Raw genomic sequence first — 13,094 nt, forward strand, 5'->3', positions numbered from 1 at the left:
AGTGAGATACATAACATCTTGTATTTAATAAACTGAGACTAAGCAAAAATTGTACTATTAATAAAATTCTACTGTGTTAGGCCCCAAAGAAAAATAGTCTCCATAAATTTCCATAAAGGAGAATTTTTATAGACAACATTTAGCTATAAAACAGGAAATTATAAATTACTAATAAAAACTTCATGGTTGAAAGCAACAGAACTTACTATGACTCTTTTAAGCAGTGGAGAAGTACATTGGAAGGATAGCAGGGAGCTTACAGAATCAACTATAGGCTGGAGAACCAGGCAAGATGCAAGAAAGTCCAGGTCAGACATCAGGAAAGATGGTCAAGGTCTAGTTCGGATGTCACATTGTGCATTGCTATTATTAGACACTTGCCACTACTGGAGTCTTGCTGCAGCCCTCACCTCTGGACTCTATACATCATTGCCCTTACCACTGTAAACAGTTCAACTGTCCCTATACTTTTTTCCTCCTTCAATATTCAAAATCTAGGACAAGTCTAAGTCATGGCCATTCCGTAACTGTCCTGAGGTGAGCAGAGAAAATGATAAGGCCATTCCACTGAGACCCACACAACACGTGCTAACCTGAAAATTAAAGGGGTGGCTGGATGCTAGGTAGCACAAAACAACAAGCATGCACTATTAAACATAACAAAATAAAATAAAAATAAATGCCCTCTACTATCCATGGGAATTTTAAAAAATAAAATTTAAATAATTCAATGGATAAATATTTATTATTTGGGAAAAATGAAAATGCGAGCAGAACATCAAAACCGATGAAGAAATACAGCCCTGTGTCACTTAATGAGGGGATACGTTCTGATAAATGTGGCATTAGGCAATGTTGTTACTGTGCCAACGTCATAGATACAAACCTAGATGCTGTAGCCTACTGCACACCTAGGCTACAAAACTGTACAGCATGTTACTGTACTGAACACTGCAGGCAATTATAACACAACGTAAGTATATGTGTATCAAGCAACTTCTAAACATAAAAAATATACAGTAAAAACATGATGTGTTAATGTTATTGGAACCATGGTTTTATATGTGGTCTGTCATTGACTGAAACATCATTGTTTGGTGCATGACTGTATTTAGAGTCCAGTTTTTAACAAAATGCATATATTAGGAAAATGAAGATAAAGCATATCACTCCACAAGCCAAAAAAAAAAAAAAAAAAAAAAAGAAAGAAACCGCTATCTCAGGAAGAGACAGAAAACCTGAAGATATTAAGAAACAAGGAAAACCAAAAACATAATTGTACATTCATTACTTTAAGAAGGCAACCAATCCCAAATTACTGGAAAGAAGAGTCCTATCAAATCTTTTAGGGACAGAGAATTCTATTGACACTATTCAAATGGAAAAGAAAGTTCCCTAAATCATTCTATGTGGCTTTTGTGGCTACATAACTCACATGAAAATAACTGGATGAGAATAGCATAAAGAAAAATAGATCAATTTCACTGTGAGCATCAATGCAAAAAATATGAGTGTGCTGTTTTCAAATTAAATGCAACAATGGATTAACAGAATAACCACATTCCAAGCTTGGCTTATCCCAGGATTGCAAGAATGATTCAACAACTGGAATCTATTACTCGAAATTAACATATTAATTGAAAAAACAAACACATTATATTATCTTCTCATAGACGCCACAAGGGTTTTGATAGCATTTAACATTCATTTCTGATTTTAAAAAAACTCATCAAGTTAAAAATAGAAAACAGCCCTTCAGGCTGATAAAACTCTATCACAAAATTACAGTACACATCCTAACAATTACTGAAACACTAAACATCCCTTAGAAAGTCAGTGTGGCAGACAATATTAGTTGTCTACTCATTATTCATTACCCATTTTTTTGCTAGCAAAATATCAATGTCCTTTCTAGGGATCAAGGTCTAGTTGAATGCTCATTCTCTCAGCCTCTGTGGCTGTTAGGGCTGATCATATAATCAAGTTCTATTTGCTTAATTGTGGGTGGAAGTCTCCTGTGCGTTCTGAGAATGCGTCTTTCACTTTCTTGATAAAACATGGTACCAGACGGTCCCTACTTGTCTTTCATCTTTTTGCCTTGATTATGAGAAAAAGCCATGCTGCAACCAAAAAGTAAGAAGCCTGAAGGATAAAAACCAACATAGTAAAGATGATGCAGAGAAAAATATAAACAGCTTGACTCAGTTTTGGCAGTTTTATTAAGCAGTTTTATCATAACCAGCAATTTATGGACTCCTAATTATAAAAGAAGAGAGCAGAGAGGGAAGGGAAACTTTAGTTGAGTTAATCATAGTGGAAACATTTCTAACAGAAATACGCAGAAACAAGACAAGAATGCTTGCCATACCCAATACTAGTTAGTGATATATATTACAGCCAATATAGTAAGAAGAGAATCATTGAATAAAACCTGCAGGGACTGGCAAAGAGGCCAATTGCCACTTTTAGTAAACCAATATATCTTGCTAGAAAATTCAAGAAAAATTTAAAACCACAATAATGAAAGAATAGTAAAGTGGCTAGTTACAATATCAACATAAAATGATCAGTAGCTTTCCTAACCAATATTTGCGATAAGCAAATATAATAAATGGTCCCATTCACAATAGTAACAAAATTATAAAATAACTAACAGGAAGGGTACAAGATCTGTTTGAAGACAACCATGAAGCTGTACTAATGACTAAAGACAGATATGCTATGATCCTGGAAAGAATGATTCAATGTCTTAAAGATGCCGATTGTTTAAAAAATTATTTTTAAAACTCAGTGGAACACAGAGTTCCCAAAAGGGTGTTTTATAAAACTTGGTGGGAAGTTTTTAAAGTTTCAGAAAAAGATGAATTGGACAAAATAGGCAAGAATATTTGAAAACACCATTGAAATATGAATAAATATACCCTACCATACATCATCTATAAAACCATAGTAATTAAAGCAATATGGTTTTGTCACAGTAACAAATCAATTCAACAGAATGGAATAGTCAATAAAGAGACCCATGTTTATGATCAAGTTGTGCGTTTGGATGTGTATACATGTGTGTATGCTAGCTCCTATGTCTAGAGTTAAAGACAACATGACACTTTGGAAATTTTGTTATTAAGGAAACATCATTCAAGTGGTTATATAAAAGTAAGCTACCCATTGCCCTGGTAGAGGGGTATGCAAAGGTACTGGTGAGAATATTGTTAAATTCGAATATGGGAGAAAGGCCAGGCCTCTGACCTCTTCGTTTTTGTGGTTCCGTGTTGTTCTGACCTCTTTGGTGACTTGAGATTGTCTCACTCAGATCTATTGGAATCAGAAGACACCAAGAATGTCAGAAGGTGGTCATTGGGAAGGAGATTGCTTGTGAGCGGTGTGTCAGGTCGGGGAGGTCTTTTGAATTGCTGACCACAGCTCTGTAGCAGAGCTTGGATCCCCAGAAAGAATGGGAACTCTTTCACGCACCAACTGTGGCTGAGACTGGGAGCTCTAATGGCTGTAACACTCTGGCAAACTGTTATGATTTGGGCACGAGATCTGAGCATGTGAGTGTGCACTAACAGATCTGTACTGTTGGAGGGCAAAGCAGTCACTACTGCAGACTTTGGGACTCTGTACCAGCCCAGGCATAAATACAGAAGTGGACAAATGACCATCAGATTGTATAGGGATCAATGTTTAAGAGCAACACTCTGTGGCAGAGACAAAAGTGCTGATGGTGATGAACTGATCAGATGTTGCAATGCTCTCTGCCTGGTATTTGGAAGTAGGCTTGAGAAAGACCCCTTTCCCCCATGCTGTTACAATTTAATGCTAGGAAGGTGGGAGGCATCAGGAAGATACTAAGTTTTCTACTGGTAAGATATTTAAGGCTTGATGAATGGAAAAACAGATATGACTTTGTATGTTTCCCTAATTGATAAACTCACAAAGGTGCAAAAAATTATAGAGAAAATTAGATGTAATCTGTATTTTCCCATTAAAATTGTAAATGGAATCATAGTACAAATGCATTGTTATGAACTTAACTGTTTACATTCCATATGTATCTTAGACATTTTCCTATATCAGTATATGTAGACATTATCCATTCTTTTAAAGTATTTTCCGAGATCTTATTGTAGGGATATATAAAAATGTATTTATTTTGCCCACTATTGATGAACATAGGGATCCTTTCTACATTTTTGCCCTAAAAAAATGCAGCAAAGAATATCTTTGCAAATATATCTTTGCATCATTGTATAATTTTATTCATAAGTTGAATTCCTGGAAATAAAATGGCTATATCAAAGTGTATGTATAAAAAATTTTAAAGCTACTGCCAAATTGTACTCTAAAAATTTGTTTTAGTTTGTAGTAGCCAAAATAATGTTTAAGTGGGCCTGTTTCTGTATTGGCAAACATTGGATATTCTCAAACACTTAAATCTTTGCCAATATGATATATGCAAAATTGTATCTCTTTATCACTTTGTTTTGAATTTCTTAAAACATAGGCTGAGGATATTTTCAAATTTGTTGGCCATTTGTATTTCTTCATACATGAGTTGCCAGCAGTGTTCTTTACACATACTTTTACTGAGCTAGTATTATCATTTCTAATTTTTAAGAATTTGTTTTACTAATGCATTCTTTCCTAGATTTTAACTTTCTTCTGTCATTCTGTTTTATGTGTTTCCTTTGGAAATAGCAAAGAGCTATGTTTTAACCTAAATACAATTCTTTATTTTTACTAAGTAAATTGTATTTATGTTAATGATGACTTTTGATCTGTTTGATCCCTTTGTGGGGGAGATATTACTTTATTTCACTTGATTTTATTTAAATTATGCATATCATATTTAAAATTTTGTCTCCCAGCCCCCCTTTCCTTAATTAAATTAATTTTTTTTGTTTCTTCTTTGTTCCTTAAGTGGTTTGGAAAGTATACATCTCATGTATATTCAGGTAATAGTTATTCTTAAATATTTAACAGACATGTTTGAATTACCTATCAAAATGAAGAATTATAGCAGTAACAGCCTTCTCTTTTTGAACAAGAGAACTTTAGATTTTTAGCCTGTTTTAACTCACTACATTGTTAGTCTCACCCTTTTCTCAGTGCACCACTCAGGTTTTGCTGAAATAATTGAAATTTTAGCTTCAGGTTGTTATTATTATTATAACCGTGTTTTATATTTCTCACTTCAAATTTAAAAAATAGCAGTTAATTTCACAGACATTATGAGCAATTGTTTAGATGCACTCTGTTTTACTTGTTCAGAACTTACCACTATTTCTCCTCTATCACGTCTTCTCTCTTCTTGAGGTATTTATTTCTCAGATTCAGTTTTGCTTATTTAATACAGTTTTCAAGGTCTTTACACAGAAATATATTTAGAGTGTACTCTTTTAGTTTTTGTGTATCTAAGAATATCTTTATGCCTCCTCATATGGCAAAAAGATCAGCCTTTTCTGTTTGTAGCTTTTCAATGTCATTTTCCTTGACCTGAGTCCTGAGGGATGAGTTTGAATTCTAGTGTTCATGTGACTGGACAGAGGAGACATTCCAGACAGAGGGAAGAACATTTGGAGAAATTTTAGAAGACTAATGGCCATTAGATTTATTCTAGGACATTAAGGAAGAAGAAAAGGAACATATCGAAGGTAAAAATGTAGTTAAGGAGGGAAAAAAAAGAACCAAAGGTATAATATTTTATGACATAATTTTACAGTTGAAATTGGTAGAAGTGGTAACATCATATAAGAAGCCAAAATTATATAAATAAAAAGCCAAGATCAAAGAGAAGAATAAGAAGTCTAGAAATCAAAAAGAGAGTGAGAAAACTGTAGACTTATAAAGATACATAGAGAAATAGGGAGGGAGAGGGGGAAAGGGAGGGAAAAAGCGAATTTGGCTGGCAAGATGTAACTGGTAACTCAAAGAAGACAGTGAACATGAAAGCTACGGAGTACTCATTTGAAAAGCTTAGTTTAAAGGAAGGAAAGATTGAGACTGGTGTTTGGAAAAAATAATCTTCATGAAGAAATGGTGAAACAGCTGTGCATCTTGCTTCCCAGAATGTGTAGAAGATAAATCTGGATGTTTGAGGAGGTCTGATGTTGGGCTCTATCTACTTTTCCAAATCTTTCCTCACTCTCTTAATGTAGACTTAAAATAAACATTTTAAATAAAAATATCATTCTGATGATTTCCCATGAACACCAGGAAGAAATGTAGATCCTACTACATGGGAAATATTTCTGGCTGAAGCACTAATTCCAGTCATGTGACAGCACCGACTCAGAGGAAGACTGCTCCTACAGGCCTCCTTTGCCTGTCTCCACTGACCACACACATTCATGTCCGGAGTAAAATAATTACCGAAAATACAAGACTCTTCCCGATAAATTTCCTGTGACATTCTTTGACCTCAGTTTACCCCCAAGCGAGAAATGTGAAAGTAAGAATGCCACAGAGACTGGGTTTAGCACGGCTCTGATTATCTGTCCTTGGTAGTGGAAAATATTTTCTCTCAATTTGGATGCTTGGATCTGGGCCCATGGGCTTTTTCTCTTCGATGAAGCAAGGACATCAGGCTTAGTTACAGCTGGGGTCTCCTTAGCTTATCTTAAATTGCTCAGGGATAGAGTAAATGGCATTGAGATGGCAAAAGCCAATGGGGCCATCAAGTAACAGTGTGAGTATTATATTCTGCTTTATGTATCAGGCATTACAAAACTACTAAGCAATCTTCTATAATTTTTCCCTCTGTTTGCAAAGGAAAATCAAGTAAAGGTAATGAGTACATATTGATTCTAAGAGCCAGGTATTTTAATTTTGGGAGCTACTCTATAAGATAGAGAGTTTGATGTAACCTTGTCTTGCCCCTGCCCCCTGATCTCTGGGCAGGGAAGAGCCTGTCATTGAGCAAACACAGAGGTGATTTTGAGAACATTTTCTGTTCTGTCCTGGGGTACTATTTCTTGCTGGGTAGGTTTCCCTCCATCTCCCCACCACCACCACCTTTTTAAAGCAGTATAAATGCAAATGAATTGAGTGATTTACAGCTGCCCTCACTCATAGCAGCTGGAGAAAATTGCTTTTGTGCAGAGCTGGTTCTCAGCACTCTTAGATATTTTCTGATTTTTCCACAAGCAAGCTGTGCTGACCAGGGAGAGGGGCTGGGCATAATCCTTCATTAACTTGACAGGAGAAAAGCATATGACAATGTCACAGTGTCCCAATTCTGGGGAGCATGTGAGAGGTGCCCCTGTCTCTTTAGAAGGGAGATGAAAATGGGAGAAGGTATCTTTTCCCCTGAACAAAAAGCTACAAGGAAAGAAAACATGTATTTGTCTCTTATTCTGTATCAGGAACTGTGTCAAATGCTTTTATTTGCCATTGGTTATTCCTTTGAAACTCTATGAAGTAGGTGATAGTGTTCCCAATTTTTTAGATGAAGGAACATCTATAGGGCGTTTAAGATACTTCCTAAGGCCACATGGCAACCTTCTTTCACCTATAGCAATTGCCCTGTCCTGCAGAACAGGGAAACTAATCAACAGACCGGTTGATTCCTTTGGAGGGAAGAAGGGCTGTACTAATTCAGGTCAGGAAATGACAGGGTTCATTTGTTCCAAAAAAGATTCAAAAAGAGTTGAAAAAGCCTCTCCCACTTCATAATGCACACAGTATGCATCTTCTAGGTCAATGGGCTTCAGACTTTTTATAGAAACACATTTTATGATGTGACCCCTAACTGCACATGTGCATAATGTCTCGCAAAGTTGCTTATTTGATTAGAAAATGCTGGCTGGTGCTCCACTAAACTGATTTTATGATCACTTACACAATGATCTGTCATTCAAAAATCACTCCCTAAACCACAAAAATGAACAAGTAAAACATTCAATCCCCACCCTCACCTAGTTTTTAAAATTATTTCTCCAACTTTCTCTGATCTCATACAAATTATTCATTTCAAGACCTAATTACTCCATCCGCTTTTTTCTTCAGTCTTCTCTGATCATTGAAAGTCTTTGACCACATAGATGTATTTAGTAGAAGTTAAATCCTGGACTTACCTAATGACAGGTTAAGTTTAGACTTGGCCTCTCAGAGCCATATATAACATCTTAATAAAAGGCACAGGCATTTGGTTTAACTTAGCTTTGTGGATTCCTCATGTCAGGACCTTAAACCACATAGCATATACTCTGATCCCTTGCTAGAAGATATCACAGATTTTTGAACTTAAAAATGCCCAATGGATGAGAGTTATGCAATGGTGGGAAGACCTAAAAGTGGAACAGAAACTAGTAACCTGTGTGGCCTGATTGATGGCTTCCAGGAACTATTTCGGTACACCCATAGGGTATCCAGAGCTCCTGGGTGCAAAGCTTAGAAGTCATGAATTATACTGTGAGGCTTATTGTGAGGTAGAAGGCTCAAGACTTCTCATCATGTTTCTTTTGTTTTTAATGATTTATGAACAGTCTTTGACCTGAGCCTCACCATTCTATTTCATTTAGAGAGTATAATAATTATAGAAGTGAACTGTAAGGCAGAAATAGTCCTATAAAAATGCTACTATAAATGTGTGCCATTCTTTGCTTAAGTTGGGTCCTAGACCAAGCCACAGAACCCAAAGGATTTCAAATGCATGTTGTTGGTGGCTCCAGGGGTTACTGGGGTTTCTGGTTTGCAGAGACCCTGTAGGGGGCCAGGAAACAGAATCAGAAGTTCCATATTCCTCAGTGGTGAGGGTCTTATCAGACTCGAGTGCAAATCCTTTTCGCTTTTCTTCATGGAATTCCATCCATCTTATAAGCCCCACAAATAAATGTCTATTCATAAATATATTAAGTACTTGGCTTTTAGAAGCAGAAGAAAGAAAAGGGTATTAATTCTACTAATGTTTACCAGGATAAGGAATGTGAGGTACAAGCTGTGAGGAGCTTTCCCTAGATTGCTGCCTAAAGGAAATGTCCAATAAACTTATTAATGCTTGATTTCTACCTTCCTGGGGTTTTCAGGATTTCCTGGGCTGCCATCTTCTTGCTCCATCCATGTACTAATAAATCCATTGATTAATTGTACTTACCTGATATTTATGGATACCAGATACTGGCTAGGTTCTGCTAAGGAAAAATAATTTAATCACAGTCCCTTCCTACATGTAATGCAGAGTCTAGAAGCATGAAAATAACTCTGTAGTTCAAAATAGCATTCAAATAAGTAAAAGTCTATTAGAAAAATATGGGGACAGGAGAATCCCACAAAACCTCCCAGTGACATTGCTGCCTCTGTGGGGACAGATCCTCACAGAACTGTGAAGCAGGTAATATTTATCTGCCTGAATATGTTCCAGGATTTTAGAGACAAGAACAGGGCAAGTCCAAGCTGTCATTGATCTTTCAAGACTGGAACTATAGGAGGGCTGATTGAATGCTATTACTGATAATAATCAGAATTCAGAGTAAATGGCCCTGCGCTTTCAAATGTAATGCAGATAAAAACTAAATGCCTAAGTGATTTTTTATCATTAACACAGTCATGGCAGGCTATTTGAAAAGCTACTAGTTGTCCTGTTGTGGAAGCCTTTCTCCTAAGACATGGCAAGAGGTAGAATAGATTTTTTAATCCTCCATTTACGTTTCTTTTAACCTGGACCAGAGTAACTTACCCAGGCTTGGATGTCTTCCTCATACTGGTTTCTTACAAACGACAAACCTTATTTAACCAACGATCCGCAAATGACAGGCTTGTTCCTATTTTTCTTTGTTGCCTTGGAAATAGATTAATATCTAAGGGAGATGAAAACTTTCTTAGAACTGATTTCTCTTTTTTGAATCAAGAGAGATAAATAGGATGAAAAACTATAATGCCATATGTAGAGGCATTCAAGTTCAAGAATTCCTTGAACTTTACTTAAAACTTGATTGAATGTGAGCTCTACACGGACAAGTATCTTTGCTTTGTTCACATTGATAACTCAAGCATCTAGAACCATGCCTTACACACAGCAGATGCTCAATTATACAAACCCTTGAATCTTCAACAGCCCAGTGTGATCTTCCTCAGGGACATGAAAAAAATGCAACATGGACTTAGAGTAGAAATTAATCGTCTAGAGGGAATTTATGAAGCATTTATATGTACTCATTCTACACCATTAAAAAATGTTTGTTGCAAGGAAAGGCATTGAGATTGCTTTTGGGTAAAATAGGAAATAGGAATATTTTCACTTCTGAGTTCCTTTCTTCTGCTTCCTTACGAAATAAGTGTCTTTTGCTTATCATCCTTTTTCCAACCCATATCCCACCATTTATTCTTGTTCCAGGGAGACATAGCTCAATCACATACTACATCATACTGTGAAATTGTAGTGCAAGGATAAAGAATAGGAATGTCTAAGTAGGTCTAAAGAAGTACATAGTTTTAAGGGCAATGTTTTCTAACTTTGTTACTACTGACATTTTAGACCAGGTAATTCTGAGAGGTCCATCATGTGCATAGAAGAATGTTCAGCAACATCTCTGGCTTTCACCTACCAGATGCCAGTACCACCTCTATTTTGTCCACTTCCTCTCACCCTGTTGTAATAATGAAAAATGTCTCCAGACGTTGGTCCTCTGGGGAGGGGGAGAAAAATATCCTTTTGGTTGAGGACCACTGCTTTAGAGAAATGTTTGGTTTCTCCAAGGGTATTTATCATTATCAAGCTGAATATCCTGCTAAAGGAATTTCAGAGAACTGCAATACATATAATTGACAGGAATTTGTTAGGAGGTCTTTTGAAATGCCTTTAAGGTGACTGTTTACTTAATTTACCTTTGTGAATAGCTGTAATACAAAGACTCTTTCACTCTTGGACCTCGGGTTGGGGTTGAGTAAATCAAGCATCTATGGGTTATCTGAGGACTCTTTTGATTGTATATATGGGACTGGACCTTAACTTCATATCCGTCCCAAGTGACCTTACCTCATTTTTAAGCTTATTGGAACATATCATGTTTCTGTTCTTAATGATGACATAATGGTGATATTCAGATTATGATATCATCATGATAACTATAATAGAATAATATTGATGAATGCTTTATATGTGCCAGCCACTGTGTTAAGTGCTTGATACGGAAATAATTCACATAATTCTGTCAGCAACACTGTGATGGATAACAACTGTGTTGTGTAGCAGATAAAAGAGATTGTATGCTCATTGTCATCATTATTAATAGCTGACTGCAGAAAATATGTTCCTGAACAATTGATATGGGTAGAACACACTGGTAAGTAAAAGAAAATATATCATACTCTGGCTGTTCTTAAATAGTTTGTTGTATTATTCATCTTTCTGCATTGTAATTATTTGTATACAAGTCTGTCTCTCTTCTCTAGACTCTTAAACCACTTGTGAGGGTCTGACTTATTGCCTTTGGTATCCCCAGTACTTACCACATAACAAGAACTTCAATGTGTATTGAATGTGTAAAGGAATGAGTAAGAGAATGGAGGCTGTGCTGTGTTAAAGAGGACAGCACAAGTGAAGGAAGCTCTGCTTGTCATTTCCAGATTACTTGATTCAGCCATCAGGACTCAAAAAATACTCTCTTCCACATCTCTTGTTGTGGGGATAAGAAGGTCTTAAAGGCTTACTACATAATGCTATACTTGTGGGTCAAAATGAAAAAGAAAGTAACATTTTTGGATCACATATTATGTGTGTGAAGCCCATTCTCAATTGTCGTCTCATTTTATTCTTGCATGGACCTGGATAGATGGGTGTTATTTCCATCATTTTGAAAATTAAACAAGTAAGGCTCAAAATTGCTATTAAATTTATTTTCTTTCAGATTGATCACTGTCCTTACTGGAGATAGCACTTTTACTGAATTCTTTATTTATGATGCAAGATGCACATTGATCTGACCTGTATCCTCCCCTAGAAAACTCTGTCCTGAAAAATGAGTGTACATTCCAATGTATGAACTGAATTTCATTATTGCCTTTCCCTTACTGTGGCATTCTGTGCCATTCCCTTACTGTGGCATTTCATTATTGCCTTTCCCTTACTGTGGCATTCTGCTGTCTCATTGTTTTCATTCTTAAATGAGCATTGTTCATTTCTGCCATCAGACCATGTCAGCGACTACTTTGAAATCCTTAAATGAAAGACCCTACATAAACAACAAATATGGTATTCTAGTGACAGTAAATAATCAAAAGAAAGTAACTTGGGGCTAAAGTGTCAAGTTTAATCCTTTGCATTCTTTTGTCTCCAAGCAGAACCAGGGTGAGTGTATCTTTCCCCAAACTTCTTGAGAACCACACACTAAAGAATTGGGAATTCTGTTTAGTTCTACAGAAGAGTTAAGCAAATCACACCAGTACTCCAGTGCATGGCTCCAAGGAGTCTAGGTACATCAAAGAAGATGTTCAGACCACTGAGCCATGCCCTCCAGCTGTCCTAGGAAAACATTTCTTAGACTAAAAATGAACATCTTACTTGTCATCATTGGGCATCATGTAGCTTCCAGGAAAGCAAAGGCTGGTACTTCTTTTAATTTGTTTTGCTATTGTTAAACTTTGTTGGTTCTTGTGGTCTACTTTATTTGTGTGTGAGAGAGGCTTAAAAAATACATGTTTTCACTTTATCTCTCTTTTGGTATTTATTTTCTTGGGGTCAATCTTATTTAAGGACAATTGGGGATTGCCCAATGGTCAGTAGAGTCATGAGACTGCTATCTAATTTTCCAGTAGGAGGATAAGGTTCAGTAACTGTTTCCTTCTGAAAACTGCCAACCTGTGGGAATTTCCAGTCCCAATTTTTAGGTGTTATCTTTAATTTTGTGGAAAATATCATTTTGGCCCTTTGATGTTCCAGAGCACCTCTACCTTCTGCTATTTCACCCTGTGTGTTGATTGAGACTTTACCAGTATAAAGATGTAACAGCTGGAGCACAGCATTAATAAAAAACAGAAAAAACATCTGAATTCGCTTAAGCCTCTGGACGTCTGCCTCTTCCCTTGTAGCTAATCCAGTATGCATGCATGAGTTCTGGGTACCAGGTTAGAGAATAAAATGTCCTAGGACATTG

This window comes from Rhinopithecus roxellana, chromosome 9, assembly GCF_007565055.1.
Source record: "Rhinopithecus roxellana isolate Shanxi Qingling chromosome 9, ASM756505v1, whole genome shotgun sequence".
In the NCBI taxonomy this organism is placed as follows: Eukaryota; Metazoa; Chordata; class Mammalia; order Primates; family Cercopithecidae; genus Rhinopithecus; species Rhinopithecus roxellana.